Here is a 20,559-nt window from a genome sequence, read left to right on the forward strand (position 1 = left end):
TTTTCATACAGTCTTGATTCATTTATGGATAAAGCAATTGTTTTAAATTTTTACATTCATCTCAGTCGTATAGTGGAGCTTGGAGATCAATCACATGTCGTGTAGGTATTAGTTTACTTTCATGTGAAGTACAAGGACATGAGTAGACAATAGACAATTACATAGACTTTGTGGATTTGAACCGGGGTTCCAAACAGATAGATACAGTATATATGGAATCTGAACCCAGGTTCCAAGTAAGTACGTACAATATATATGGGATTTGAACTTGGGTAATGTGTGGGATTTAAAACCAGGAATCCAAGTATATACATCGAGTATATATAGGATTTGATTCTGGGTCCCAAGGATATGTATAGTGTATGGGATTTGAACCTGGGTTCAAAGCAAATACATAGTGTGTGCATGTGTATGTATATTACACATATATGATTTGAACCTGGGTCCCAAGAATATGTACAGTATAGTATAGTATATGGGATTTGAACCTGGGTCCCAGCAATATCTATAGTATATGGGATTTGAACCTGGGTCCCAGCAATATGTATAGTATATGGGATTTGAACCTCGTCCCAAGCAAATGTGTGCGCTTTCTGCGATTTGAACCAGTGACCGAAGCATCATTGACCCATCAGTTCAGATGGGAATGACAAAAAAGGAAAACGTTACTTTTTACATCATTCTTCATATGGTAAACACAAATCACTCTTAAGCCTCATGCCATCTCATGCAATGTAAAGAAATCATTCATTTTGAGAGCAATTAATCAACAGAGAAAGGGATTATTATTAGACATGACAACTCTTTCACGTTACTCGACAGGCACATCAATCGATAGAGTCCTGATGCCACTTTGTAGAAACAGTAACTGGACAAAAGGATTCAAAATGTTCCGCAATTGGCTTACAAGCTGCTGCGCCATTGGGCACATTTCCACGAGCACGTGGTACAGTACCCGTCACTGTATAGTACAGTACCTCAGGGTTGCATCGTGCTTTCATGGAAAGAACAACCGCAAAGCCACAGCACATGTAATTCTTTATCAACCAAGTATCCAGAAATGAATTCCACAGGGACATAAAAATTAATTACTTGCACACAAAATCCATTAACCAATCCTTAAGGTAAGTGTGAACACTTACAATTATACAAAAGGCAAATTAAATAAGGTGCATTTCCATCAAATTGGCCAACACCGGAGGTCATTTTTGACGGTATCGTTGCGACGTCACGAGGAGGTGATGGCTTTCTTTGGAGGTGTTTTGGATCACTCATTGCATTGCTTGGAAAACCTCAAAACACCAGGCCATTTCTAAAGACCTCTCATAATTAGGTTAACACAATCTTGTGCAGTTCTCATTTCATTAATTTTGTCGTTTTCCCGTAATACGACAGAAGTTACACTTTGCTTTCTTCATTCATGGGAATTATGCAACAGCGTGATTTTACCCTTGAAATGTCACCATCTTGGTTAGGAAAGAGTGGTTTTGAGTCAGGAGGTTTTTCATAAAGTAATGAGTCTGTTGAACATTGAACCGAGAGCTTATTCCATGACATGGTATTTCTACTTGGTCTATTCCAGCCTGGACTGCAGTGTTCTCTCTTAATCCCCTTCCATTCTCTTCTCATTTCATCCTTTTTGAACCAGACAAAATGGGAATCTGTTGTCAGTTGAACTTGTTTGAAAAGTCAAGTGTTGAAACCTCCATGGGAGTATGTGGAGGCAAAACTGATGAGCCAACTGGTGTTTCCCCCCTTATATTAGTGTTCAGGATTGATCCTTGGTTTTGAAAAAAAAAATTCCCTTCCTCGGCCTTGTCTGTCCACACGTCCATTCTCAATCAGTTAACAAACCTGCAGGCTTAAGATAAATAAATAAATTAAAATAAAATAAAAAATCCTCCACTCACCCCCTCATCCATTTCCATAAAATTATATTTTTGTCTCTGTAGGACAAGCATCGATTTTTTGATAAAAGCTAGTTCCTCTCCTTTCACTTTTACAAAATTCCAACAGGATGGTGCAGACATATCCCACTGTGTTTGAGGGGTCTCATCTTGATTTGAATCTCAGCCCAATTATAAAATGTCAGATTGGTGCTTCGCAGGCAAGGCATCAAACTATAAAGTGCCCCATCCTCATGGATGGACATTAAACTGGGTGTCCTGTCTGCAAGCATCAGTTGGTGGACATTAAAGATCCCATCATGTCTTTCTTGAAGAGTTGGCAATTTGTCAGCACCATTCTGAGCAAATTGTAAATTCCTGCCAAAATCACCTTTGACAGTTGAACGTCAGGCATGGCAGGCCGGTTTCTGAGTTACACTCTTCATTGGGCCAAAAACTTGTGCCTGGCTGACCTCACGAGGTGGGAAAATTAGGGGGGGGGGGAGGAAGTAGTAGTAGTAGTAAGTTTAAGAAGTTCCCTTTTTCTCCAACAATTGTTTTTCGTCTGCAGAAGTATATTGATCTCTAGTTTCCACGACACACATGGAAAGAAGCCCATGATCGCCAAAAATTGTTAAACATCGTTACGTTAAAATATTATTTTCCATTGAACAAGCATTTGCATTAATCAGTCCCAAATAATTAAACAGCTCTCCTTCAAGGCCCTGTCACACCTTGACGATTTAGCCAGCGTATGCCGACGTATGAAAAATTTGTCTAAAACGCTGGCACACGTCGAATACGTTATTGGTAAGTTTTGTATACGTTAAGAGCACGCTGAAGCACACTGGCATACGTCGTAGTACACCGAGCTCGTCGACAAATTTTAAGCATGCTCAAAATTTTTCGACGTATGCCAGCGTATGACGCACACGTTCCGCATATGCTGGCCATAAGTTGTAGGCACGTTATGCGATCGTTGACACACGTTACTTGTAAGTTACTCGTAAGTCCAAACACGTCGAGGTAATGTTTAGCGTACCCAAAACTTATTTCTAATCTATGAGTAACATGCTTTGAACCTATGAGTAACGTATCTCCAACGCACATCAACGTATTTGATTGACGTCTTCCGGACGACCACAGAACTTACTGAATGTGTTTCTAACTTACAGCTACCGTATAATGGCGTATTGGCAGTGTTTAGGGGAGTTGGTATATAAAAATGGGATTCACAGGAGGAACCAGTCAGTGTTCCAGACTCCATGGTTTTTTTTGTTTGTTTGTTGTTTTTTTTTTTCTTCGGCATGACGGTGATGTTGACACTTCCATTTCTAGTGCGGTTATAATATAATATAATTAATAGGCTGCCGCTCAACGATTTAAATCATAACCGCACTACAAATCGAAGCGTCAACATCACCGTCATGCCAAAGAAAAACAAAATAATAAACCAATGTCACCCGCAGGGTGACCCGTATCTTGCCAAAAGGTGACCACGTGTGACTTCTTTAAAGGTCACACTGAGGTGAACAGAGCTGCTATCCACCAGGAGCGACTCCTTGAGGAATATCTACCTACGAGAGATTCCGATGAGAATCGTTCTACAGAGTAACCATGAAAAATGTGTTTGCCTCATAACATCATCAAATGACATCATAATGTCTCAAGCTTGACATCTAGAAAGCACTCAGAGATGTTCAATTTGAGGTACTACACGATATGGTTCCTAAAACTTGAAAATTTGACCTTGGGGTCAAATATGTTTGACCTCAGGCGCTAACCATGAAGGTCAAGGCCAATCGCCACCAAAAATTAATCAGCTGAGCGCCAGACCATGAACTTTGAAGACGATCTGATCAAAATTACTCAAAAAATAAGGGTTTCGTCGACTCCCCTGATTTGCGACAAAGTAAAGTGACCTTGACCTTCAAAATTTTATGCACTGAAAGGGACGTCTATAGGGCTCTGATATGCGAAGTTACAAAAATTTCCAATAACTGTGCTCTGCAGAATTTTTTATACGTGATTACAGACAAACAAACAAAAAAAACAAACAAAAAACATACAAGCTGACTAACATATCTTGCAAAAACTTTGTTTTGGCAAGATAATAAAATAAAATAAAAACATGGAGTCTGGAACACCATTTTTATATACCAATTCCCCTAAACGCTGCCAATACGCCATTATCAGGCCCCCCCGAACAAACGGACGCCAACGTTGTCAGACGGAATGAAAACCCGTCATTCTTGTTACAAAAACAGCTAAAATTGATGAAAAAGCGGCCGAAATTGAAACCAACACAGTAATTACGGTCGCAATAGCAAATATAACCGAAACCAACACGTTTATTCTACACACAAGAACGGTCGTGACGGACACAAGAACGGACAATCCCGAAATAGATTGGTGGGGAACAGAAGCAAGATTGGTTATTTCCATCGTGAAACGTCTGAGAGCGAAACAAAAGCGGTTTGTTCCGGTTACTGTAGTGCGAACAAGATGGCGGATGCAGTCGAACGACCAGTTACGGTATGTACATTTTTAGTGCTTGTGCCTCGAACATAAATGTAATATAGATAATATATAGTGGGTAGTACCTGATGTAGTTTTAATAATTTATTAAACCGAATTTTGTTGTGATGATAATGGTTGGTTTGCCTGTATTTCGAGCCCCCGAGTGAAGGATCACTAGTGGTGTATGCCCAGTTCAACATAGGGGATCGTGTATGGGATCTTTTTACTTCATATTAACTTTGTTATTTTATTGGAATTTGCAATTTATTATTACTATCAAATTTTACCTCTTGCAAATATTAACGATCAATTGTCACTGATCGCAGCAGCACGGGGGGCACGAATTTCACGAAATGTCAGCCACACATTAAGCGAAGAGGGCGCATTTATCGCTGCTTGTATAATATCCCGGACCACAAACAGGTTTTCATTAACAGGCATGATATATTCAAGGCAGACTACGTTAAAGTTAACTTACCATAACTTCAAGAACTTTTCAAGCCGCCATGTTTCCCACGTTATGGTAACCGGAATGAATCGCTTTCGCTTCAGTCTCCGCCGTTTCGCGACGGAAATAACCGATGTTGCTTCCATTCCCCACCGTTCTATTTCGGGATTGACCGTTCTTGTGTGTAGAATAAACGTGTTCGTTTCGGTTATATTTGCTATTGCGACCGTAATTACCGTGTTGGTTTCAATTTCGGCCACTTTTTCATTAATTTTAGCAGTTTTTGTAACAAGAATGACGGGTTTCATTCCGTCTGACAACGTTGGCGTCCGTTTGTTAGGGGGGCCTGATTATACGGTAGATGCAAGTTAGAAACACGTTCAGTAAGTTCTGTGGTCGTCCGGAAGACGTCAATCAAATACGTCTACATATGTCAATATGTGTTGGAGATACGTTACTCATAGGTCCAAAGCACGCTACTCATAGGTTAGAAATAAGTTTCGAGTATGCTAAACATTACCACGACTTATGAGTAAACTTACAAGTAACGTGTGTCGACGTGTGTCAACGATCGCATAACGTGCCTACAACTTATGGCCAGCGTATGCGGAACGTGCGAGTCATACGCTGGCATATGTCGAAAAATTTTGAGCATGCTTAAAATTTGTCGATGAGCTTGGCGTACTACGACATATGCCAGCGTGCTATTAACATATACAAAACTTACCCATAACGTATTCGACGTGTGCCAGCGTTTTAGACAAATTTTTCATACGTCGGCATACGCTGGCTAAATCGTCAAGGTGTGACAGGGCCTTTAAATCATTGAGCGGCAGCCTATTAATAGGCTATGCCACGTAATCATCGGTGATACGCTGCCGCGCGCTATGCATGAGTTAGACTATCATTGGGCATAGGTTGTGAACGCCGCCAACACTCGAAGCATTCGTTTGTATAAGTTATCTATAAGTTATCGAAACGTTCTGTGTAAGTTACCAATACGTTATATCAATAGAAAAAGATTATCAATAGTTCAGCGTACACCAGCGTTTTACATACATTTTGATACATTGCCATACGCTGGCTAAAACGTCAAGGTGTGACAGGGCCCTCACATTTGCTATGCATTTCCACCCTCTTCCCATCATGACAATACATAGACAGGCAGAACACCACAAGGTATATAAATTCTATCAATGAAGAACATTGCTCACACAGAACAAAAACAGTTTTATTTCAGAAATGCCTCCCCACCCCCCCCCCCCCCAGGTATAAACAAGGGACCCAAATTCACATTTCCAAAAGAGTAGGCCATTGTGCATCAGTACCCTGAAAAAATAAGTAAGTAAATAAATAGCCTTGGACCGAGAATGAGCCACAGTCGGATTCCTTGCTCAGGGCACTGCTTTGGCAATGGCTGCACGTGTCATCAGAGATCAGGTCAGAGATAAGATTATCACAAGGCAGGTCTTGAGCTAGTTCCCCCAAAGCTATTGAAGTTAGGGTGCTTCTGGAGCCCCATGTTTAAAAAAAAAAAAAATTGCATTAAACTTCTACTGACCCTCAATTTGTTCCACTTCCTAATTAAACCACTCATACAAAATTTGGTTGAAATCAATTATTGTCTCGGGGGTCCACGAGCCAATCAAAATTGCATCGCAAGTTTATTATTTTTTTATGCAAAAGGCAGCTATATTTATGCAATGAGTTACTCTGAAAAATAATAATAATAGCTCCTGTATAATGATTCTGCATATTTGCCCTATTTCAGGTTACGTTTAATCACCTCACTGTTCATATGCACAAAATTAAGCATGAGGCAGCTATTTGATAGATATTGACATAATTAAAAAATAGCTGCCTTATGTTTTGTTAAATACATTGGAGCTTATATTATAAATTGGCTACCATTTCTATATTTGAGTCATAGAAACCGAAAAGGCAGTGCTAGTCAAAAAATGACTATTTTTCAAATTTTGAGAGAACCAGTAACATGTATTAAAGCACTTCAATAATGAACTAATTGAAAATCCACAGTTTGAATCTTGGTACCTCGTATTGCAGTCGTTCACAGTTCATATTATCAAAGGTGCCAAATTTCACAACACACCGAGTCTCATGCTAATTGTCATTTGTAGATTTCCGCTTGTGTAGGTTTGACGTTTGTTTTCTGTCTTGCTCCACAACTTGTAACACATTTTAATAATGTTTTTCAGTTTTTGGCTGCTGCAAGAAAGTCCAAACTCAGTTCTACTCCACGCTCAGCACAATCATTTACCACATTCATGGCATCAACATCAACAACAGAAGCTTGGTATGCAGCAGAGTGGTACCAGCTTCAAACATCCTCTGCAATAAACTCATGGTCTATCTCTAGAATTTGAAGAGTGAACCAAGAATCTTGGCTGACTAAATCAGCAAGCGTAGTGGACCGATTGATGCCTGTAGAGAACTTCGGCTTCCCAAACCCAGTGCCAAAACGGTCACATGGCGTGTGTATAACCTCTGGAGGTTTAACAGTCAACAGTGTATCAGCTCATGCCTGTTTCCCCTCTTGTGGTACTTTGTTACTGAAGTGTGAGAGGTACCATCTCTGCAGTGAGGTACCAGAGACGGCGTTGAAACGCTCTGACTGCACTTATGGAAACCTCGGGATTCACAGCTTTATACATTAGCAGAGTGTGATACAGCTTCAAGTCAATCCAAGGTGCATCGGCAGTAGAATTTAATGTAATCCACCAGGAGCTGTAGACAATGGTAGCAAAAGTCACAAAGTCCTTCATTTTTGGCAGCTGGTGGTGCTTTGTTGTAATTGTTCCGGGGGGGGGGGGGGGTTGTTCAATTGCAGCTTCCAACAGACAAATCTTGATGGAATATAACAGATTTGCCATCCATCGGGCTTTGTGAAGAGCTCCAGGTCGCTTGAAGTTCATTGTGTCATTACCATTATTGTATGTAAAAAAAAATATATGGCAGCTATTATTGTGCACATATTTAAACCCCAAGAAAGCTGCCGCATGTGGTACGTTTTAAACAAAAAGGACTCGCTGGAGCATAGCACTAATATGTACAATAAACATTGAAGGTAGCTAATATATATATATATATGTTACATTCATTAATGGATCCCATTTGAATAGCTGCCGTATGCACATCGTAGAGGACATAGCCCTCCAACTTCGGGCTACCGGTGGACCCCCTAAACCACTTCCGATTTCATTTAAATTTGACAGAGGTTATTATTTTCACTAATATAACATTTTAAGACTAGGTAGAAGTTAATTGCTTACTATGAGGGCTCCAGAAGCACCCTAATTGAAGTCTTAAAAAGACTAATCATAAAAACATTACGTGGTCAAAAAACAACTTCATCATTCCCAAATATATAAATCACCCAAAAAGCTTTATTTTTGTTTTTTTTTGTATGCCCAATTTTGTTTTCTGTGATTATTGTGCATAAAATCAACCTAAAATCATATAATTTACAATTCGAAGGAACTGTCTATAAATAATGATAAATATTTCAGTCTTGCACATTTTGGTATTTTTTAAAATGAGATTTACATGACATGTAATTTTAAACATCACCGACTGAGTTTAGGTTTTTCTCTGGTTAATCTCATTTTCTATAATAAGCCTGGTGTTGGCTTAGTGGTTAGGGTGGCGGCTTGGGATCCCAGGGTCCTGAGTTCAAGCCCCGTTGGCTGCTGAATTAACACCAGGGGTTGACTCAGCCTGTCATCCTTCCGAGGTCGGCGAAATGAGTGCCAGTGTACTGGTCCCGGTGTATGCCCCGGTTAGAATAGGTGTACCATATCCCTGTGTGTCATAAGAGGCGACCAGGGTTGGCGTCAGGAATGGCATCCGGCCATAAAAAAAAAAACATTGCCTCAAGAAAAAGCCAAACCCCTGCACAGCAGGGAAAAATGGCTGTAAAAACGGTCATTTTATATTTATTAATCTCATTTTCTATACCATAATTTTGGAAATGCATTGGATCCTTTTACTTTTGGTGAGGAATGTACTGCATTGTTATAGCAAACTTATGCACAATTACCAAGTAAACGCTCTGTACAGTAAAATTAGGGAAGAACAAACGAGACAAGAGAACTTTCCACAAGGCAGGAATACACGTCTGTACTACTCTTCCCTGTCCAACACGATAAATAGGATTAAACTTGGCAGACGTCTATTTATTGCATATGCACATGGAAAAGGGGGGGAGGGAGATAAATTGAGGAAAGACAAGGGAGTACAGGTGGTAGGGAAGCAAGTTTGAGGGAAGTATGGGGTTTACCAGCCTCGGGGTGTAATGGCTAGTGCGTCCGCTCTGAGTCTGGGAGGTCGGTTGTTCAACCCTCGGCTGAGTCATACCAAGGACTTCAAAAATAGTACGTGTTGCTTCCTTGCTTGCTTGACACTCAGCATTAAAAAGGATAGAGCATGGACAAACAACCATAGGTTGGTAATAAGAGTGCAGGCTTTGATGGGCCAAATGGCCTTCTCCTGCATCAAAGTTCCTTGAAAGAGAACATTATAAAGGGAAGCAGCATTTTTGGTTTGAGGTGGAGGGTTCAACAATTCCACCAAATTTCTGAAATAATTTGTAAATCTTATTCATCCTTTACAGTTATCAAAAGTACAACCACAATGACTACACCATCACCAGGTTCAAAATGATACCGTGAATACAAGCGATCAAGCAAAGATAGGTGATGGTTATTATGGATCCTGCTCCAGCTGTAAAGGCATGAGAGTAAAAAAGTTTAGACGCTGGTTAAAAGAAGTGGAAAAGCTTGCTTTCGCCTCCAAAAATCCTGCAGCAGAACCCAAACATAGACGAGAATCGAAAATTTCAGCTGCTAACTCCAGGAGTTGGTCTCCCACAGAGTCAAATCTGACTACAGACAGTCTTCATGACACATTTCCAGCAGAGTGCAGCCTCTCCAAGGAATGCATGTAAAGCTGGCTGTCTTGCCTGTCATTAAGTTGTGCTCATGAGTGATCAAAATGCATCTTTCAGAAAGTGGAAAATTATACAAGGACAGATAGAAGGAATGGTGGCCAATAAGCCTTGAAATCGAGGATAGACGGCTCAGGGTAGTGTGTGCATACCTCTAGGCTATCCTGCCAACCAGGCCTATCATGGCTATGCCACAACCACACACACTCACTGCACGACACCAACCCCACCCAAACCCACACCACAAACAGTCCAACGCAACAGGGAAGGGCATGGGTGAAGAGATGCATCACAAAAAAAAAAAAAAGAAGGACATCAACAGTCACACGTACGGGGATTTATTAATCTCTTTTTATGTGGGGTGAAAAGGGCGTATAGGTGAAGGTCGGCTCAACACAGACATGTTGACGCTTAATAGCACCCACAACTCAGGATACAGAGCATGCACACCACACACAGACGACGCCCAATTCAATTCCTGAAATTTCTGCTTACGTCGCCATATCTGGTACTCTGCAAAAGTAAAATTGGATACGGGTTAATCATAAGTATGCGGTTGTCCAGTAAATGTTGAAATATACATTTCAGTGGAGTTGTGGAAGTATTTAATAGGCTGTGGATACACAGCACGGGCATGATGGCCCAAATGGTTTAAGTGTATCAGCGTTTGAGCCCAAATTGTTTCCTTCATACAAGCTACCCTATTTTTACAGTTTTAGCATAAAACAAGTCTTCAATGAGCCAAAGCTAGAGTTTTTATTTTCCAATCATGCAGTGACGATACGACTGAAATATCATGAATTCTTCCACGAGTTTTTCAGTCGCAAATGGCAAGGACCATGATACATTTTACAGAGTTGGTACAGGCCACAGGTCCTGTTCTGATCTCCAGTAAGACCAGGGACATAAAGCCACTTCGAGTAAACCTCAGTCTCACTCTGAAAAAAAAAAAAAAAAAAAATTAAAAAAAAAACTTTGCTCTAAGCCTTGTGATTTTGAATATATAGCCTCAGATAACATCATGGTGATTCATATCCAAGGGCTTGTGTTTTCTTCTTCATAACCTTATCTGACATGACAGACAGCTTGCTTTGTTAAAATAACGAGATTAAAACCACAAGCTTAATTTTGGTTGTTCCTCCACTTATTATTATTATTATTATTATTATTATTATTATAACATTGTGTGAATGAATGTAATAGTTTCCTCTTTTCCTGAAACATTATACATTATTCTATATGCAGAGTTCCTGACTGTAGTTGACTTATGTCGGGCTGTGACGGGTTTTTTTTTTTCCAAGATAAAGAGACGTGACGATTCGGGAGTTTGAAAGGAAGCGTGATGTCACATGCTTCAACACATCAATACCGTGTATGAAACAAGGTAATACAACGAATTTGGACAAAGGACATGCGTCTGTGCTTTATCCACACCCCACAAATGTAATCAATATCACTATTGCAGGGTGGTTGGGGGGGGCGGGGGGGGGGAGAGAAGGAGGAGTGGGGTGAAGCAGGCACAGGGACATCGTTGATGTTCATGTATGTTTATTTAATGTTTATCGATTTCCTTTTTACCCCGCTTAAGGCCCGGTCACACCTTGATGTTTTAGCCAGCGATGGCAACGTATTAAAATGTATGTAAAACGCTGGCTGACGTTGAACTTTTGATGTTTTTTTTTAAAGGATTCGGACGTATTCATAGCGACTTGGTCTTATGTATAACGCATTGGTTACGGACACAGAACGTTTCATTGTGTTATAGATAACTTGTACCAACGAATGCTGAACCTGTCGTCGGCCTACACAACCGATGCCCAACGATAGTCTAACTTCGGCATAGCGCGTTGCACGCATCGCCGACGATGTCGTGACGTAGCCTATTAAAAGGCTGACACACAACGATTCGAATCATAACTGCCGTAGAAATGGAAGTGTCAACATCGCGGTCACACCTTGGCAATCTTGCCAGCGTATACCGACCTAAGAAAAATGTGTCTAAAACGTTGGGGCACGTCAAATACGGTACGAGTAAGTTTGGTATACGTGAGTAGAACGCTAAAGTACGCTATCATACGTCGTAGTAAGTAGAGAACGTCAAGAAATTTTAAACATGTTCAAAATTTTACGACGTACTCGGCGTATGACACATGTTCCGCATGCGATGGGGATAAGTTTTACACACGATATGTGGACGCTTACACACGTCCACAAAGGCTACTTATAAGCTACTCATAAGTCGAAACACGTCGCGGTAATGTCTTTTTTACGCGAAACTTTTTTCTAACTTATGTTTGACGTGCTTTGAACCAATTCTTTACGTAGTCCCAACACACATCGACGTATGTAGACGTATTCCAATGACGTCTTCCGGTCGACAAAAAAAAAAAAAAATTAACGTGTTTCTAGCTTACAACTGCCATATAAAGACGTGTTCCCAGCGGTTTTTGGAATTGGTATATAAAAATGCTGCTCATAAAAGGGGAACCCAACAGTGTTTGAGTCCTTTTTGAGTCGATATCCATGTCAGCAGGAACAGTATCAGTATTAGTAGTAGTTTGTTCATGTTGGCAGTAGTACGTGAGTGTGAGGGGGAGGGTGTGGGTTATGATGGATCGTCCTTGCGTTTAACGATTTAAATGATAAACTCAACGATTTAAATAGCTGCATCTCCACTATTGAAAGTAGACGCTTGCGCTCAACAATTGGATTTTTTTTTTTTTTTTTTTTTTTTACACTCAACGACTTTTAAACGTTACCACTCACCTATTTTCATTGTTTACAATGAATGATTTAAATTGCTGTCACTCGCCGTTGTTTTTTGACGCTGGGGTTTGGAAATTTGAAGCGTTTCTTCTGAACGTGTTAAAATGCTCAAACTCGACTATTTTAAATTGACGCTGCCGATGGACAATTGGAATCATAGCCAAGCTAGACATCAAAGTGTGAACATCCTCGTCATGCCGAAGAAAAGTTTGAAGAATGCTGCAAATAAGTGTCCTGGCCGTGGCCGTGGACGCTGACGCAAGGACGATCCATTATACCGACGTCTTTCAGCTTTTGAGTAACTTAAAAGTAACGTCTGTTGATGTGTGGCAACGATCGCGTAACGTGCCAACAACACGTTAATCATAGGTTAGAAATAAGTTTCGGGTACGCTAAACATTACCTCGGCGTGTCTCAACTTATGATTAACTTACAAGTAGCATGTGTTGATGTCTGTCAACGATCGCAGACCGTGCATACAACTTGTGGCCAGCGTAGCGGAACATGTGAGTCATACGCCGGCATACGTCGTGAAATTTCAAGCATGAAAAAAATTTGAGGACAACCAAAAAGTACAACGTACAACGATGTATGGCAGTGTTTTTCAGCGTGCGCTCAATGTTATCAAAACTTACCCATAACGTATTCAATGTGTGCCAGCGTTTTAGAAAAAAAAAAAAATTCAAAAATCGGCATATGTTGGCTAAAACGTCAAGGTGTGACCGGGCCTTTAGGGCCGTGTCACACCTTGACGTTTTAGCCAGCGTATGGCAATGTTTCAAAATGTATGTAAAACGCTGGCATATGCTGAACTATTGATGTTTTTTTTTAAGTTTTGGGCGTATTAATAATGGGTTGGACGTATGCATAACGTATTAGTAACGTACACAGAACGTTTTAATCACATATAGATAACTTATACCAACGAATGTTGAGCGTGTTGTCGGCGTCCACAACCTATGCCCAACGTTAGTCGAACTTATGCATAGCGCGGCAGCGTATCGTCGATGATCACGTGGCGTAGGCTATTCATAGGCTGCGGCTCGACGATTCAAATAATTACCACACTAGACATCGAAGTGTGAAGCCGCTGTCACACCTTGACGTTTTTGCCAGCGTATGAAAAATTTGCTGAACCAAGCTGGCACATGTCAAATACGTTATGGGTAAGTTTTGTATATGTTAAGAGCACGCTGGCACATGTCGTAGTATGCTGGCATACGTCGAGAAATTTTCAGCATGTTGAAAATTTCTCGGTGTATGACACACGTTCCGCATACGCTGGCATAAGTTGTAGGCACGTTATGTGATCGTTGACACACGTTACTCATAAGTCGAAACACGGCGAGGTAATGGTTAGCGTCAGTGTTCCAGACTCCGTTTTTTTTGTTTTTTTTCTTCTTCTTCAGTATGACGGTAATGTTGACACTTCGATTTCTCGTGCGGTTATGATTTAAATCGTTGAGCGGCAGCCTATTAATTATATTATATCATAACCGCACTAGAAATCAAAGTGTCAACATCACCGTAATACCGAAGAAAAAAAAAAAAACCAGGGAGTCTGGAACACTGACGCTAACCATTACATTGACGCGTTTCAACTCATGAGTAACATACAAGTAACGTGTGTGGACGTGTGTCAATGATCGCGCAATGTGCCTACAACTTATTCCCAGCATTATGCAGAATGTGCGAGTCATACGCTGGCATATGTCAAAAAATTTCAAGCATGGAAAATTTGTCTAACACCTCGGCGTACAAAGACGTATGCCAGCATACTACGATGTATGCCAGCGTACAAAGACATATGCCAGCGTGCTCTTAACGTATACAAACTTACCCATAACGTATTCGACGTGTGCCAGCGTTTTAGCCAAATTTTGCATACATCAGGCATACGCTGGCTAAATCGTCAAGGTGTGACAGGGCCTTAACATGCGAAGTGAAAAGCTGGGTTAAGCAATTGGTTCACTTCTGTCTGTCTATCCAAAGACATCAGCTTATGATTGGCAAACAACTGGTTTAAATTGAATGTTATATTTTGAACACAAATCAGAAAACAAGCCTGGAGTTTAACAGTACTTTGACTGAAATCATCCCGATGGTGCATGTACAGAGGAGCAAGATGAGATATATATTAGTCTGTCTGCCTGCAGTCAAACAAAATTGAAAATCATTCAAAAGAGGAACTTGTTGTTTTTGGGGTTTTATTTATTTTAAGGACATCATAAAAGCACACAAACAATAGGTATGAAGAACTAATGTACCATGTTAAATAAGGTGGTGTAAAAGACACTGCATCAACAGCAGTAAACTTCCAGAATTTATATACACATAAAACTGTTAAAACCATTCTTTTATTTTAATTATATACCTCAACAATGTGCAGGGCAAAGTGTTCTATGAATGCAGGTTTTGGAGATGAAGAGGGTTGTAATTTTTGGGATTAAAGAACACAAATTCAGCGTTTTGACGAAGCCCTTTCATCGACGTAACAATCACTACACAGTACACAGGTGTACAATCAGCCATTAACACCTCATTAGCCTCTCAGTGCTGCCAATTTTCCTGTATCCCTCTATCCCCAATGCTTCTAAGTACCTATCCAATTCCATTTTAAAACTATCTACTGTTTCTGCTGCTCCTACCATTCCAGAGAGACCATACCATGCATTAACTTCCAGACCTAGCTCGATTAAGCTCGGAGGAGTGGCTGAAGGAGACAGGCCTTTTTGCATTAGGAAGGTGGTGATCTGATGGAGATGTTTCGGATAATGAAGAGAGGACAGTGTCAGGAAGAGGGGCCACAGCCTGAAAAGGGAAGAGGAGGAGAGTTAGGATGGTCGAAAGGTCTTTCACTCAGAGCAATTAATGCATGGAATGGTCTCTGGAAAGGTAGTGGCAGCAGAAACAGTCGATAGGTTCAAGTTTGAGTATCATAGTTATCTAGATGTCGTGGTGATGGGGGGTGGGGGAGTGGGTAACTTGGATATTGGCAGGATTACATCGGCTTGATAAGCCTAATGGCCTCCTCCGACTTTGAAATTCCTTTCAAGTTATACGATCTGAATGAAAGACCCCTAACTTACCAATGTCATAACCCTCATCTTCTTTACTCTCCGGTTATGTCCCCGGGTTCTGCAACTGTCCATTCTATTGAAAAATGAATTCAATTTTTGTCTATTACCTTAATCATCTTCATCAGTGCAATCAGATACACTTGCAATCACCTTCATGTAAAAGGTCCCGTCTCATCATCGCTTTATCCAGCGAGCACCTAAATCAAGCCAGTAGTCCTATGCTGAACCCTATCTATGTTCTTCCTAGGATGTGATATCAAAAATTACATGCTATTCGAGTTGAGGCCTCACTAAATTTCTGTACAGTGTAAAAACACAATATATTCCCACAATTTCAAACTCCCAGCAAGACATCCTCCCACTCACAGACACTCTGTTTCCATCACTAACTGCTATTTGCAATGCACTTAGCTCCTGACCGTCCAGCCATTCCACAAGCCCGCACCTTCATCAACAGGCTTCCATGTGGTACCTTATAAAATGCCTTCTGAAAGTCTCGATTATACCACATCAACTACACTTGCCTCAAAAATCCACGTCGATGGAACCACCTTCCAGTGGCTGTCTCATTCTTCATTTCAGGGCTTCAAGGTAGTGGGGTGACTGCTGTGACATGTAAACCCGTGTCTTTGAAGAGATCACATACGAGCTTTATTTTTTGTTGTATTCACATCTCCCCCTCCCACAGGTAGGGGAGATATCGTTTTTCTTCGACAAGTTCCGATAGTTACATTGCACACACTTCCTTAATCTCTTAGCCAATAATCATCAAATTTAAAGGTACCTTGGTCCAACACACGCACATCCCTTTTACACTTTGATTTATAGAGTTCCGATTTGAAGGGGGTCAAAGGTGAAGCACAAAAATAAATTAAATTAAAAACTTTGTTTTCACCATTCCTTCCATTTGAGTGGATATACAAGTACAGTAGATGAAGTTCAACACAAAGGTGCTTTCAAACTTCCTCTTTCAGAATATATATACAAGGAAATTACAGATTACAGGTCATTTGCGGGATGATACAGGGGTCAACATCTTCTACCAACTAATGCGTGCAGGTGAGATACCCGACTTGATCGTCCAAGAGACGGAACATTTTGTGATGCAATGAACAAGTTCTTAAATATTTGGTAAAAAGAAGGGGGAGTGGGATTCACTGGGAAGTGGAAGGAAAGGAAAGGGAAAGGGAAAGGGAAAGGGGGATGCATGACGCCCCTAAGATTTTTTGTCCATTCAACATGGATATGTTGCGAAAACCAATAAGCATTGATGCGATAACTTCCCTAAAATGCTAAAATGTTCCACTTTTTAGAAAGCATATAAATTGGATCAAGAGACTATTTAAAGAAGATATTGATGCAAAGGAGTCAATTTGCTCATTTTGCATGAGCATCAACCTTTAAAGATGTGCAAGGAAGCATTTCCCAAAGTTCAAACCTTGATATTGAATCTGCTCAAACAGTTGCACAGTATTGAGCTAATCATGTGCTCCTCCTGCACATTGGAGAGGTATTAACACTTTATGGGATCACTTATAATAAAGACCTCAGATCATTCCACCAAGCCCAGAGCAAGTATGTGTCCACTCTGATGGAAGCCAGAAAACATCATCTGGTCAACTTCTCAAACCTGTCTCTTACTTCAAAGACCTGGTGGTGACTTGGTATGCTCCTCCTCCATCTCTCCCCCCCCCCCAATCCAAGTGTCACCACAGCTGACACTCTTCATGAATAGGCAGAATGCCTCGATTGTGTACCAAACCCCCTGACTCTGGATACTGTCTTGCTCACTTAAGAAGGTGCAGAAGTTTCTGGAAATCCTAGCCTCTGATTCTATGACAGCCCCAGGCAGCATCAGTACACATGTCCTAAAAATCTTCTGTGGTACTCTTGCTCATCCTCTTTCTGTTCTGGACAATAAACGAGGTGTCTCATCTCCAGAAATTAGTTGGACATTACATATCTCAGGGTATCTTTTGGGAGGCGTCGGTGAACAATCACCAGTATTCTGAAAAACTTCTGCCAGACATCCCTCTTCCCTCAGATAGACAGGCAGCAGCCTCTTCCCTCGCTTCAGACCTTGACAAAATCATAAACTGATGAAACACATGGAATAGGTCTATTAACCCTGACAAATCCCACTCGCGCACAACTGTAGGCCTTCGGCAAACCCTCCCATCTACATTCTTAACAATCCTCTTGATAACGTTCGGTCATTCAAACTCTTGGGTCTCACTATCAGCCATGATCTTTCTTGGGCAAACCAAATTTCAAGTTTTGCCAGCAACTGAGCATCGATGTCATGCAAAGTCTTTCCTTGGCATACCTGAACTCCTATCTACTTACAAGGCCTTCATCTGCAGCTTAATGGAGTACTGCTCTCCCCTCTGGGCTGGTGCCCCATGCCTCACACTTCTTTCAGCTCAACACCACCTTGAAGATCATTGGGATATTCTGTGAGGAAGATGAGTCAATCTGGAATCAGATCTCACACATCTCTCTGCCTTCTACTGCCCCCTTTCTGGTTTTACATCCTCTGTTCTTTCCGTGCTTCGTTCCCCTCCCAAGTGTTCTGCAGGGCACGTAAGGTCTGTCAACACCTTTTTGTGAAACTCCAAAAATCCAGGATCACTGCTCACCACTCATTCATTCCTCCTTTACCCCACCTGTGGAACCAACTTTCACATTCTCAAGACAGCTTTTCACCACCATCTCAGATCATGATCTTTTCCACCCCCTTTAACTCTCCCTGAGCCCAACTCGAGCTTTCCATTTTTCCTTCCTGGGAGTTTGATTCTGTATCCCTCATCTTCAAAGACTCTCTATATTTGCCCCTCCATCCTGCTGTTGGTCTTTTTGTCCTTTTTCGGTCAATGTTTCAGGTGTGTTTGTTTGTTTGTTTTATTTTGATTTCAACAAAGTGACTGACTATTGATGTTCTTTCAATCCTTTTGGGGATAGATAAATATGATGGCATTTCTAAGAACATGACCCTTCTATCCCCCGCAGAGCCGGATTTTCCAATAGGCAACATAGGCCATCAGCCTAGGGCCCACCAGTAACTGGGAGCCCACCGGGGACTTGTGGGTTCTCTGATCGGCCAAGGAGTAGGCTAGTAGGCCCTATAGTAAAATGAATAAAATAAAACAAGCAGTCATAGACTGGTACTTACGAAATTGTCAACTTGACCTCTGACCTTGTCGAGTAAAAGCTGCCTTTAGAGAAGGTAGCGACGCAAACCAGAAGTTTCTACGATGATTCTGCACCAAACAATCAAAATAGAATATTTGACCTCACTGTGACCAAAATCTAATCAGCACTAGCCATCACCCTCCTAAATCACGTGGTGTAATTTGACATTGGTAGCTTCTTCCGTTCTCGAGTTATCGTGCCTACAAACAAACAAACACACACAAACAAACAAACACACAAACAAACAAACACACAAACAGATGACGGAAGTCATCAATATACTTACGAAATCTTTAGATTCTTTAGAAATCTTTAGATTTCGTAAGTAATAAGGCAACGAAAAATATCACAGTACATTTTTAAAAGCCCGTTTCCCACCATCTATCTATCTGTAGATTATATACATTATGTGTTGTATTTAGTGGACTTCATTGTTATATTACATGCGTTTTTGTGTTCTTATTTTGTGATATTGGTATCTTATACTAGACTTAACTCATTTATTATTACCCGACCTCTTTATGCTTACCTGATTTACTATCTGACCTCCTAAAATCCCTTGACACAAACAGTATCATTGACAAAATTGGCATGGGGACAAAAAAATAAAAAATAAAAAATAAAAAAACAGGAAAATGTCATTTTGAACTTCACATAGTTGTGCTTGCAAAATTTATTATGCTTCAGTTTCATTATATTTTTCCATTATCCCTATGTGTAAGATGTACATGATATTGTTGCGAATTCGCGCCCGCCGGCGTGCGATCGGCCGCTCGACTCGAATGGCGGCCGCCTCGCCCACCAGAACGGACAATTCTGTCGTGACCCTCTCGGAACAACGCCGGGAGCCAGTCACGGGTGGGGGTTTAACCCCACCACGACCATGCCAATTGCCCACCTGCGCAGGATAGGGTTGCTCGCCAAATTCGATCCACCTAAGTACCTGCGCGGATGGTCGACCGGGCGATCGTACCTCGCCGCAGGCCGACTCCGGACACGAACCGCTTAAGTGGTCCATTCTGTGCTATTGGGATAACCGAGCGGTGTTATTGTCGGCCTCGACGATTCCGATTAATTATCGGGCGTATTAAGCCCACAACGAACCCTTTACGTGAAGCAGGATGGAGGGTCAATAAAGAAAAGACGAAGCGAAACGGGAAAACAGTTCACACAATGCACGTTTATTACGCGACACGGAAAGCACACATAAACAGCCAAACAGTCAAAATGCACATGTAGCAGTTACAACAAGAGAAACAATGACGCAGAGTTACTACCGACTACGCGCACACACGGCAACACTTATACAGTTCTACTTTACAGACGGCGCCAACACACATTTACTCAAAAGCAAAGGAAAGAAGCCACCCTCATAGACAAGGGGGCAGACGGGCCTGTAGGCCAATATGTGCGCGGGACCTGAAGGAGCGGCCAGGTCCGCGAGACCGGGTGGGTCCTACCCGCGTCCTCGTGGCGCGTTGGCGGACGAGATGCAGACGTGGCCGCGTAGCTGTGCCCCGACTCCGTGCTCCTTCGCGGGTTTCGTTGGCACGACGTTTGGAGTGGGGTGGGAACGGGGTCCCCTTGTTGCACTATCTCAGCGCAGGGGAAAAGGGGGAATTGTTGATGCTCTGGGGGAGGGAGAATGGCTGGCTGGCTTGGGTCCCGTGACGAGAGATCTCCCGCAGCGACCTCGTCGCCGAC

The 20,559-nt window shown here is 41.5% G+C and overlaps 1 protein-coding gene and 1 pseudogene across 1 annotated transcript in view; both read right to left on the reverse strand.

Annotated features, from left to right (window-relative positions):
* The window catches only part of LOC147014674 (uncharacterized), a 110,495-nt gene that overhangs the window by 85,624 nt on the left and 4,312 nt on the right, over positions 1 to 20,559 (reverse strand). The window lies entirely within an intron of this gene.
* On the reverse strand, positions 6,976 to 7,787 carry LOC147014675 (uncharacterized; annotated as a pseudogene).

Source organism: Eptatretus burgeri, chromosome 13 (assembly GCF_056783735.1).
Source record: "Eptatretus burgeri isolate ZD-2024b chromosome 13, Ebu_testis_v1, whole genome shotgun sequence".
Taxonomy (NCBI): domain Eukaryota; kingdom Metazoa; phylum Chordata; class Myxini; order Myxiniformes; family Myxinidae; genus Eptatretus; species Eptatretus burgeri.